The 12,694-nt window shown below is 41.1% G+C and overlaps 1 long non-coding RNA gene across 1 annotated transcript; it reads left to right on the forward strand.

Annotated features, from left to right (window-relative positions):
• The first annotated feature begins 3,007 nt into the window (after nucleotides 1-3,007).
• LOC135250420 (uncharacterized) lies at nucleotides 3,008-9,742 on the forward strand. The gene is made up of 2 exons (XR_010328928.1): nucleotides 3,008-4,393; nucleotides 4,578-9,742. It is a non-coding gene; the product is annotated as an uncharacterized LOC135250420 (long non-coding RNA).
• Nucleotides 9,743-12,694: the final 2,952 nt, after the last annotated feature.

Below are 12,694 nucleotides of genomic sequence, written 5' to 3' on the forward strand. Positions count from 1 at the left end.
TCAACTGTCAACTGAATTCCAGACAGCATACCTTTTCCTGAGAAATGACATATTGTGTCTTATATCAAGGGAGGAATAGCATTTAAATCCTTTGTCTCCAAGTATACCAGCATTTCAATTATTTCTCATATTCCATATTTGCCCTGAATTAGTGCTTCTGGTGAAAATAGGGGCCTTGTATCCATCCATTCATTATCTAACCTGCTTATTCCCTGTCAGGGTTGCAGTGGGTGCTGAAGCCTATCCCAGCATGCATTGGGCGAGTGGCTGGAATATACCCTAGACAGGTCGCCAATCGATCACAGGGCACACACACCATTCACTCACACGCTCATACCTAGAATCTCAAACTGAGCTAGCCTGCATGTCTTTGGACTGTGTCAGGCAAAGGTGCCACCCACTGCACTACCATGTCACCCACAGGAAGAGATTTAATTTAGGAGAGATTTAAGCACAGTAGATTGTTACTGTATTATCAACCAAAACCGAAAAATGCAAAATAAATAAATAAAAATTTAAAAAATGCAATGCTTATGTGGATTTTTTTTTTGTGAATGAGCACAGTAGATCACTACCCACTCACTTGGCCTCTTATTTTACAAGCCGGCATAATGGAAAGCAAATATTTGTATTTAATTATTCAGTTCAGTTCCAGCAGTGTGTGTATGTGTTCCTGTGAATTGTGCAGTAACTCAGTTAAGAGTTTTTATGTAGTGGTTTTAGCACGTTTCAATGAATCTGCCATTCTGTATGACTTCTAGGAGTAAAGCTGTCTCATTGATTTTTTGTCTTCACCTGTCAGTCAGCCCAGTACGGTAATCTAGGATATTCCTCTCTCCAGCACCCCCAACAATTATGCCTTCTTACAAGGTGTCTGAAGTACAGGTATTAATACCGCATCTTAACAGAATACTTCCCATAACATCAACCAGCTGTTTATTATTCACTTTTGTAAAGTCATTCAAAACAGTGTGTTGGTTTTGTATTATTTAAAATAGTCTCAAGTGGGAACACTTGAAATAACCACGGATAAACAGACAATAACAGTTGTTAGAAACAAACAGCACAGTACTTGCTAGATACACCTGGGTCTGTTCTGAAAGTAATATTTATTTAAAAACATATATTGATCAGCAGAGTGCTTTATCATGTCAATTCAAGAAACAAACTTGAAGAAACAGAAAAAAAAGAATTGGAAGTGTTTTACATTGTGTGTAGCTGTTAGGTTTATGTATTTTACTTCCATGCTGTAGATTTATAAATGTATGGAATAGGGAAACTGTGCTGTTCTATTCTCATAACATCTGTAATCATCTCCCTATAATGAAGTCAAGTTATCAAAAAAAAGAAAGAAAAGAAAAATAATCTTGGTAAATTGCATATTTCTTGTCTTTTCTTTGGTGCTAGAGAATAGCACGTTCATAGAGAATGTTCCCATCTGGAACAGAGAAGAATATGCTGTTGCACTCTGCAGCTCTTGAATGTAATAGTGATTAATGGGGGTTTCAGCCTAGGAGCACTGACAGATGGATTTGTAACTCCCTCCAAGATACACTTGAAGTTATTTGACTTCAGATAGGCCATGCATTCCCTGTCCATCAAAGCATGTTTTAAAGAGATTGCTACCAAAAGATCTAGGTTGTAGCAATAAACATTCATCACCCCCCCCCACCCCACACACACACGCACACCCACACATACACACACACACACGCACACACACTCCACCTATTTATGAATCGGTTTGTGGTAGGTCACAGTTTGGTACCCATTTACCCATTAGTGTGTGCCACCGAATTAGCCAAGCTGCTCAACACTGATGATTACGGCTATAAACTTCTGTCAATATTTTTGTCAATGAATCCTCCCATAAACTTGATGAAAAGTCATCATATAACATTTTATGAGGTGGCAGTTGACAAAAACACAGATTTATATGCACAGAACCAAAGAAAACACACTTTATTTTAAGAACCAAGCCTGAATCCAGTCCAAGTTATCTCGCAAACAATGTACAGTCTGCATGCGGTGTGGGAGTTGAACACAATTCGTGTTGTGTTCAGTCAAGATGATCAAACTGCATCTATAGATATGGGACCCCAAAATGAATCTGAAGCCACTCAGAAGCGCTACAATATATGCTGTAGAACTAGCACATAAAGCAGACCCCACAGTGAAATTAAAAATGTGTTTATTTCGATTTAACATCATTTTTTGACACCACACACCAAGACAAACATTGAAGATGGTATGCTTGTAGCTGTTTGAATACTGGCATTATTTTCTGAACTTAAATCATTAGAATAACTTGACCAATAGAATATTGCCTGATTCACAGTTTTTCAAGATGGCACCGGTGAAGCTCTGTAGCTGCCAATCTTAGGGCAGGACCAAAGATACGCAGAGGGGGCGTTTCCCACTGTTTCATCCAGGGAGTGACCAGCTTGTACACCTAATAAAGTTTGTTCATTGTCTGAGAGTTATGAGAGACTGCAGGTTAAATGGCAGTCTTTTCTCAGGCTAAAGAATGAAAAATAGGAGCAGTTCTTTTTCAAATGTTTACAGTAGCAGTAGCCTCACTTGTCACACTCATAACTTTGAGCCGGTCCCGGCTAACACTGATGTGATAAGTCCACCCAACTTCTGGGGACATGATAAGCTAATATACCTATGGGTAAGTTACTTCTTCAGAACAATCATGATCTTTTGTTGGTGGGACTCTAATGGAAGGTAGCGATTCATTTAAACCAACTTGCTCAAATCAATCCGATTGCATTGCAGAAGTTGAATCAGTATGAAACTACCGTTTTGAGAGGTGAAGCATCTGGGGTGGATGCCATGGTAATGGTAAAGCCACCCTATGCCCCCCCCCCCATCCCTCTGCAGCTCTGGGGTGACTCTGACATCCACTGTGTCTATGTAGCTACAGCAGCACAGAGGTGACATATGTGACAGAATTAATCTGAAATTTCAGACTTGCCCAATTGGGAGCGAATGCGAAGGAGTGGGAGCTTCGCCTTGCATCAGGAGGGAGAGCAGTGAGGTGGCTCCTCCAAAGGGACAGTCAGAAGACACAACGAGGCCCAATTATAGAGCCAGGCCAGAAGCTGTCATCTCCCCCATCGAGGGCCTGAGATCACAGTGCCCAAACGAGAACTTAACTTGTCATGGAGTGGTGTCGAAAGCCAAAAACAAAACTTTCAGCTTCTGAAATCCTGGTATTTTCTACCATTACTCAAGCACAGAGACCACCTAAAATAGTCCCACACACACACAGTCCTACTGCTTCACTGTCACAGTGCCATCACACTGATAGTGACTGCTGATGGAGAAGTGGTCAGAAAAAGAGAAACACATTTCTGCAGACGGATTACACCCGACAGACGGAATAACTATCAAAGAGTCCGAGATGTAGCTTCAAAGGGCGAATCCTTCTTTGACGCCGTGAGCTGACCACCCAATGGATGGAGACACATTGTTTTATGTGTCGTTCCCAGCGCGGACGTGGTGCTTTGTGATCAACGGGACAGACGGATATAAATTCACGTGGCGACGCCTTCATGCTGACCCTCGGCCCGGGAGAGATGGGACGACAGCGCGGCTTGTTTTATTTCCATGTTGCTTCGCGCTGACCGTGAGAACTATTTTTAGTTGTACTTCTGTAATAACCATGTATTTTTAATGTGGGAAAAGTCTGTCTTGTTTCCTTCTTAGGCATCTGATGTACCACAGCCCTACTGTGAGAGAGAGAGACAGGGGGAGAGTGTGTGTGTGTGCGTGTGTGTGTGTATGTGTGTGTTTGGTATATGTAGACCAGAGACTGGAGGTGGACTTCCTCTTTGGATCGACTCTGTTTTCTTTCGAGAGAGTGACATTCCTAAGCTGTTTCTCTTTCGGACAGGAAGTGGACCCGGGCCAAAAATGATTAAAAGCTGAGGAGAGAACATCGGCCCTAGCGCAGCAACAGTTCTCCGGGAGTTCGAGGTTTGACACGGAGTCAAACACGTGTGAAATACTGTTTAATAAATTTGAGCAGGGGAAAGAGGGATCTTGGCTCTCGTTCTGGCATGTGCTAAGAGACCCCTCAGTCCGTAATGAGCGCACATGGAACTCCAAATAAACACACAAAGCAAGGAGATAAGAGTCACTTCAACAACACCGAAAAATGTGCTACGTGGTTTCAGAGTAGCTGCATGCTGGGAAGCTAACAACGTGTGAACAGTATTTGTCTTTTTTTAAGTTGTCAGACATGGGTTTGCTCCATAAGAGATATTTCACTTCATGCAAACATGGTTTTTTCATTTAACCTGCAGCTCTTTGCTTGCTAACTAGGTTAGAAGACCATGTAGCACAATTCATCATCTCTGATTCCAGCACTGCCTTTCTGGACAAGGTCTGTTGTTATTTCTTTCATTTGAAAAAAAGATTTATCATTCTTCATCCCCGTTGAACCATCTACTGATTACAAAACGCAAAGCCAGATTTCAGTTAACAGACACACAGTGCAAATCGTGTTGTAATGTGTTGTGATTTGTGTGGATGCTGAAGTAAGAGATGTTTTTTCTTCTTTTTTTAAGAAGAGAGAACTGCAGTCTTCACCCAGTCTAATGCTAATGTACAAACATGGCTAATCACGTCATTCCTCACATGTCTGTAATGCAGAGCCAATACAAGTGCAACACATATGAAGACTTTTTTTAAATTTTATTTTAGTTTCTGATCAATATTTCAGGGATTTAGACATTACTTGGATAGACTGCAGATTACAGGCATCTCCTTAGTAAACATTTAGAAGCTGAACTAGGCACCAAACAGACAACTGTATGTTCCCTCTAAACAAATTAGTTATACTTGTTTTGTTCTATTGGCGGTCAGATGCTGCTTAGCTGTAGTGTCTTTTATTTTTCCACCTTCATGACTATTATCCATGTTATATTCCCATTCAACAGTGTCTTCCCTCTAAACCTGAAAATAGAGAGAAGTGAGAGAGGAGGAAATGAAGCTCAATTCTGTCTGTATCCTCAGGGGCACTGACTCCACAATGCGATAAAACTACACCTACCTTTCCACCCCCCAGATATTCACTTAAAAGGCCCTGTACAAACAATGAGATAAATGCCTTATCCCCTGTGTTTTGCTGTTCAGCAAACCAGAACAAACACTGATCTCTCCTGACTCATGATGCCACAGGTAAAATTCTGGAGTGCGGAGAAGAACATTCACTATGTCAGTGAAAACAATGTGCAGCCGATAGCCTCAGCCAGGGGGTGTCCCGAGCTCACATTTTTACATGTGGTACATTTTAACAGCTGGATGGATTCACGGGACAATTCAGGTCAAATAACGTTTGCGAAAGAGTGGAGCGGCAGCGGGATTCAAGCCAGCGACCCCCTGGAAGTAAATCCAGGGACCTCTTTGCTATGGAACATTGCCACCCGAATGGAAGTGCATGGATCTGTCCGTCATAGGAAATAAAGCTCTGATGGTGACGCAGTTCTTCAGCCTGTTGGAAGATAAAGTAATTTATCTCCTTCAGATCCAGGCTCAGTCCAGGCTGAGCACTTCATAGTGAGAGGGGAAACAGATTAGTTATCATGAACCATCAACCATTGGACACCGGAACATTGCGTGGATGAGACGACCGTCAGCACTGCTGGTAGCGACCTGCAACTCAGAGAAGAAGTGTGCCCGACGGTGTCTGGCCAATCAAATATGGCAGACAGGTACTGTATATCCTTCCCTACCACCATCAACACTAACAACACGGGAAAATTCTGGAAATCGAAACCGCCGTGGAACATGATATTAAGGACGTGTGTACAAACAGGCAAATGTCACCGACTGCTACAGTGCTCCTATCACCGGCTGCGTTTCTAATAAAGCAAAGTTATTACTTCCCTTTTTAGACCGGGTTCTCATGGAGCGAGCACTGCACGAATGAGTCAGCAAAATGATTAAATATTTACCACTCCTGGATGTCTGGCCTCCTCGCATTCCTTTTGGTGAGGAGGACGGAAGTGAGACGTTGCTGGAGAGGACGGGAGCGTGGCGCGCGGCCACGAAGGACGATGTTTCCACAGCCTATCGGCGCGCAGCACCGGCCCCTGCGCTGTAGCTGAGGGCCCAGAGGAGTGGGAGCAATGAGCAATAAATATTAATGATGACGTCGTGTCAGCGTTACGCGAGAGAACGGGAGGAAGGATGGATACGCGCTGGCTGCCGCCTTCACGAGCAAAGTCAATTTTTCAGAAAACAAAAGCAGCCCGACCGACGCCTCGGCTGCCGGTTACGGTAACGGAGTTCAGACGGTCGTGCCGTCAAAAAATGTAATTAGGGCTGCTGTCCAAGGAACCTGCTCGGATGAAAACCGTTTGGACTCACATCAGCAGCAGAAATCTGTTCCGAGTTTCGGTTTCACCTCAATCAAGCACACTAGAGCCTGGTTGGCTAAGTTTCCTGAATGTGCCCTGTCAACATATCCGTCCTTAATCATGTGAATATTCACTCATAATGTGAATATCCATACTTAATTGTGTGATTTATGTTGATGTTCAATCAAAATGTCACCATTAGGCACACCTGTGCAAGTGTCACTGAAGGGTAATGATCGATGAAAGTACAATACATTAAGATACTTAAAAATGGATGTAAGAAACACAAGCACTCTTTGATTATTATGCCCAGCACAACACACAGAGGCATTATGAATGCATGTTCAAAATGTATTCATTCAAATGTCTGAAAACATCCCAGCCTGCAAAGACAGATAAACAGTCATTCTGTAATGGGACAGTAGCTTTCAATCAGATGGACAGAGAGGGAAAGAAAAAAGAAATAAAGAGAGAAAAGGATGCTGTTACTAGAATGCAGGTTAAAAGTCATCTTTCAAAGGCAGTAGGTAATAGCTCTGTAGACTGTAAATAAAATTTTAAAAAACACAAAAAGCATGACAGCAAGCAAAATGCACCACTGTCACGAGAGCATTTTCATCGACGGACGGGACCTAAGCTGAAAGGTCAGTCGTTAATGAAATAATCTATCGCCTTGGGATTGAGAGCGCGCGCTAACGCAGGTGATCAATTTCTCGGGCGTTAAAAGGTCTGCAGCAGAGTTTTCCCGGGAAGTCACCTAGTTAATGCCGGCCTTTTGAACGCGCAGTGGGTTAGTACCGTCGGACAACGAGCAGCATCGACCCTTCTCCCGCTGTGTCCGGAGTCGCTCGCCACCATTTAAAATGTCATTTCCTTTCACTCCGCTCCGGTTTAAAAAAAACAAAAAAAAAAACAGATGCATTAAAAACCGATGTTTGGAAGAGGGAAGAGAAAGTGTAATCACGTGACCGAGGCGTTTTTATTGCACGTGAGAGGAAATGCATTGTCAGGGAATCATTCTAATATATTTACCGCCAGTGACGGCCACTCCATCCCGCTAATGTGTTTGCGTTCCAGCACGGGCGCTGGATTTCAGCGAGAAATCCAGGAAGGTCTTGTTTGAAAACAAAAGCTCAGATTGCAATTTCGACAGATGCTACTAAGAGAAGCAATAATTATGCAAATTTGAAATGGAATAATCACTTCTGCATACATTATTTATCAGGATTATTTTTCTTTTATGCCGTTATAAACTGGCTATGAGGTAAATAAGATTGTGTGTTTTTGCAACTTTAATTATGCAGTTTTCTATTGTTTGTTTCAAAAAAAATATTTATAATTTCAACATGTCTATAGGGTAGAACCATGATAATTACTCATTAATATTTCAAGAAATGTTCAGTAATGTAAAGAAAATTCCCCTCATTTGCAACAGTATTGTGATGTGCAATAGGTATGGGGTTAAAAAAAAAAAACACAATATCTAAATTTTAGCTTTTACATTTTTTTTTCTGTTGTGCAAGTACACATTTAAACACAATACACAATGTTCAAGTAAAATAAGAAATACTTCCAAATAACAAACATATCAGGGGTTCTTTGAGGTAATGGTGATAATTAAGAATAATATATTAGAATTAATGCAGACCTGCTCATGACTATGTAGTATAATGAAATGGAATTAGAACATGCAATTAAAATCCAAGCAAATTTGAATTTCCATTCTCCCAATCTCAAAATTTCCTCTACTGCTTGTTTCTGATTATTTCACCAAACACAGCAGGATGCATTGCTTCTGGGAGCAGAATAATTAAAAGCTGTGATTTTCCTTCCTCAGGTCTTATCAGCACATTTCGGTACACCTGTATCAACAATGCATCATGAGATAGTACACTATCGCTCTGCTTTTGTGTAACTATTGCAAAATGAGAGAGAAAAATACACAGGATCTCCTCATTTACTTTGGGTTATTATAGCCCGAGAACATTACGTTTAACCATCTGCTCTGATTCGCAATAGTTTGTTCAGATTTATCTGTGTCTGGGCCTCTGGAAAGTCATTGATTTCAGTTTGGAATACCATTCCAGTTCCTGCTCCTTCCGGTTCAGAGCATCTTTACACTGGGACATTTGGGGGGGAGAAATACTGTAAAATGTATCCAGGAGAGGGATTTTGCTTGCTTGTGCTCACAGGGGTATGTGAAAGAACAGGATTACTTCTTAAAGGGAAAGACGTTCTGCATTCTGACAGTTAGTCTGCCTGTGATGTTTGGACAGAAATGAAGCTGGAATTATAAGGTATTGGAGGAATGTTTTTTCAAGCCAGAAGAAAAAAAAATGCGTGAGGCGTGGATTTTGAACAGTTGGGAGTAGTGGCTTAATTTTTCATACAGAATTCCACTGAAGTGAGTAACTTTGGATCAACTTACAGAGCTCAAGAAGCCATAAAGCATGAGTAACACTTGTATTTATGAATATCAAATAGACCGTGTCTGCTCCACGTTTGACAGGGAAAGAGAGAAAGGGAGCAAGAGCAAAACAGAACTTTGTATTTCATGTGGTTAAATTTCACACCTGGGTGGCAAAAATCTGCGCTTATAAATGCTTATAGCAATTTGCCTCAACTTTTCTTCTTGCACCACCACCAAGGTCCTTCATGCATGGACTGTTCCAGTTGATAAAATAACATTTTCTTTGAAAATGGAATTCTGGCAACATAATACCTATAAGCAAACCAGAATTCCACATAGCTGTTGATGTGGACAAGTATGCATATATTTCCAAAGGTTTTTATGTCAACTTGTGCTTCAACATAAGAGTAAACATAAAAATGTAGGAACCTCACCAAAATAGCTGTGATTCTATGGTAGTTTAAATTGTATAGTCCAAACTATACATAAAATAAGCAATGATGACATTTCCGTCCACAGCTAGCTTGGGGCTATGGTGGGTTATGAAGATTGGCCTGCTGCCTCATCATAGAGCACTATGTACTCCATCATTGTGAGCTGGTCATTTTTACCTTTGATGGGTTCTTTATAGTCACCTGTCATTTACGATAACAATGTCACTGGATGAAGCACCAATTACTTTCCTTTCCTCAGTGGGCTGGTGACTGTATAAAGGTACTTATTTGTAATGCATCACAACTAAAAGTGACTATAGTGAACTCTTTCTGCAGAAATAAATCTATATGGATAAACCTTGTTGTGCCTGGCTATTCTGAAGGGAGAATTTTCTGTGCCCAGCAACACACATTTTTAAACTGAACTGTTTCATTAATATTTTTGTATTTTTTTATTTTTATTATTGGTTTAGTCCAGTATAACCATGCTCCTTCAGAGATAATAAAAACACTGACTTTTGCAAGAACGTGAAATGTGTCTTGGAATTTTGTTCATTAATTTTCACACTGCTGAATCACAATGAGAGCCGTTTGCTGACAGACTCTAAGCTCTCCTATAGACTCTTGCTAAATGTTACTTTCCCTGACCTACTAAATAGCAATGTTTCAGCACATTTTGACATGTTAACATAGCGTACAACCATAACTGTAAAATGCAAATAATTATGGCTCGCTACTCAGAACGTAAGCTATTTATCTACTGCTTATATAATGATCAGGGTGTGTATGCGCGGCCTGAATTTGAAACTTGGCTGTGCTTATCCATTATTAATATGCCATCATGCTTGTGAAAATAATCACCCTGTCTCTGAATGGGCCCATTGCATCTTTCACTGCCATGGTTATGGAAAGAGTACCACTACATTTTTCATAATTACATATCTGTCATTAAAAACCCAGACTTTGTCAATGTAATTTTTTTTTGTGGAACTTTTCTTCTTTGAAGCACAAAAACAGTTTTTAAGGGAAAAAAGGGCAACAAGCTGAAAGAGGAAGTGTCTCACTGTGTCCTGGTATGAGACTGTCAGACGGCCAGCCAGCCAATCAAACATTCGCCTGCAGAGATGTCTTTGTTTTCTGCATTTTCACACATATTTCTTCAATAAATCCTTTGTTTTGGGGTGACAACAGTAAACACTGTGTCATTATCCTTGGTTTAAGTGTGACAAGGCTTAGAAAAATGCAATAAACCATTCGAAAGAGGACTACATTTATACTTTTGGTGAGAGAGAGATACTGCTGCCCATTTAATGGTGCATTTAATGGATAATTAAGAACTTTCCTTGAAAGCAAACATATTCCTTTCAGCAGGAATTTGGCTGTATTTATTTCCATTTATTGTATGAATATGAAACAAGAGGTATTAGGATTTACCTTAAGTATTTAATAAACGACTTGTTCCTTTTTCATGCATATGTATATGCACATTAACTGTTTTCCTTTCAAGTGTTTGCTGTCCCATATGTCCTGTGTGAGGCCGTGTTGCTGTTATCAGAAATGAAGGCAACATTTCCGTGCTCCAGCCTGAGAGCTGTACAGTGATATTGTACAGAACCCTCAAACTTAGAAATGCAGCCATAGCTGAATTTACTTTAAAGTTAATTCCAGGCAGACTTGGTTTTGTATCTGAGCACATGTGAAATGCATGAGTGTTGGAAAGCGAGTTTTGCCTTGAGTTTAAACAAGACTGCTTAATCACAGAATTTAAACTGTAAATTGATTTAAATGTGAACGCTAAAGAGGTTCTGGCATTTTTTAAAACAGATTTTGGTTAACTTAATTGTCATTTGTGTAATGTGCTTTAGAGTGAAAAGAGGGAACTAGGAATCACACTCAATGTTTGAAGTGACTGAGGGGTGACAGGTTTAGATGTCAGAGCACTGAAGTAGACCCACAGAGGTTTTAAACAAACAGGCTAGATGGCAAACAGACAAGTTCTGATGCTTGGTGAGTTGGACACCTCAATGAACCGGTCTGGGTTTGGGGTGGCAGTGTAACGTAACTAGGGAACTAGGCTTGCAACTCAAGCTTGTAGATTTGATTCCCAAACTTTCAAGGCCCCAAGATGAAATCACAACACAGAGCTCCAGTTAACCACAAGGCAAAGGGTGGCCTAAAAGTGGGTTCAAAAAAATTACATAATCCAGGGTTCCCTTGTTTAGCCGGCAAACCACAGGAGCCAACATATTGCCCTTTGTATGGACTCTAAGAAGTCTTACGGATATTCATGGGACATGTAGACACGTGAGGGAGTCATGATGTGAGGGAGGGGAAGTGTGAAGACCAGACGCGACCAAACAGGGGATCTATAAGTTACCAAAGGGGCACTCCAGTAACCACTGAGTCTCGTGAGAGACGAAATAAGAAGGGGGTGCTATACTCCTAAGGGAAACCCAAAAAAAATGAATAAACCCCTAAACGGGTAACTGAGGAAGAAGGAGTATATAAGAAAATAAAGGAACAGGGAAAAGAAAAGAAAAAACTACTTCGACCCGAAGCAGAGAAAAAGAAAATGTCTTTTCAAAAACAAACAGAAGACGTTCTGAGGCCAACTAAAACCAGGGGGGAAAACTGGTTAGTAAAGGGCAGAAAGGTTTGTGCCCCAACGGTGACACAATAACCCCTTAAAACCGCCGGCCTCAGAATCTGGACATATACCGTCCTAATACCTTTTTCCCAAAAGAAAAAACAAACAAACTGAAGTTTTAAATTTCTTTGTTCTTAAATTCCTTACACCTTGCTCAGAAATACGACAGGGAACTGGCTAGAGCAAAACACGTTCCACTGCCTACTGACGCTTTAAATACCCAGCCACAGGTGTGGCTGGTAATCAGCGGAAGATGTGAGCAACCCACAGGTGAAACAGATCAGAGGTAACCCTGCAGGAATGCATGGAATGTTCAAGCAGGAACAATCCTCCCACAGGAACCAAAAATAACGATTAGCCGAGTGGCTAATCTGCAAGCTCGAACTAATCGTCCCCACACCCCAAAATAACGATTAGCCGAGTGGCTAATCGGAATGCTAACCACTGAGCCGGTGCAGGCACAGAAAAATGATCTACCTGCACAGAAACCGTGACACATGATGTCACAACTTTCTTCAGTTTCAAGCTTCTTTAAGAAACTACTCGGCGGCGAGGGCTGTATTTGAAGAAAGTTAGCGGTTTCGAGTTTTCCTTACGATGGCTGTTCTCGAAATTCCCTCGTGCACCCTAAACTTAATCTTATTTCTGAAAGGGCGCCCATGCGTGACTTCTCTTCCCCTTAACACTGTATTTTTATTATAATGAAACCCAGCCTTACCATTTTCGACTAACCTCATTAGAAGGTGAAGTGTCATTGAAGCACAAGTATAATTTAACCTCCAACACAGCATCGACAGACCACCGCATATTTTTGTGCTTATTGGCTTTCGAG

Source organism: Anguilla rostrata, chromosome 3 (genome assembly GCF_018555375.3).
Source record: "Anguilla rostrata isolate EN2019 chromosome 3, ASM1855537v3, whole genome shotgun sequence".
Taxonomy (NCBI): Eukaryota; Metazoa; Chordata; class Actinopteri; order Anguilliformes; family Anguillidae; genus Anguilla; species Anguilla rostrata.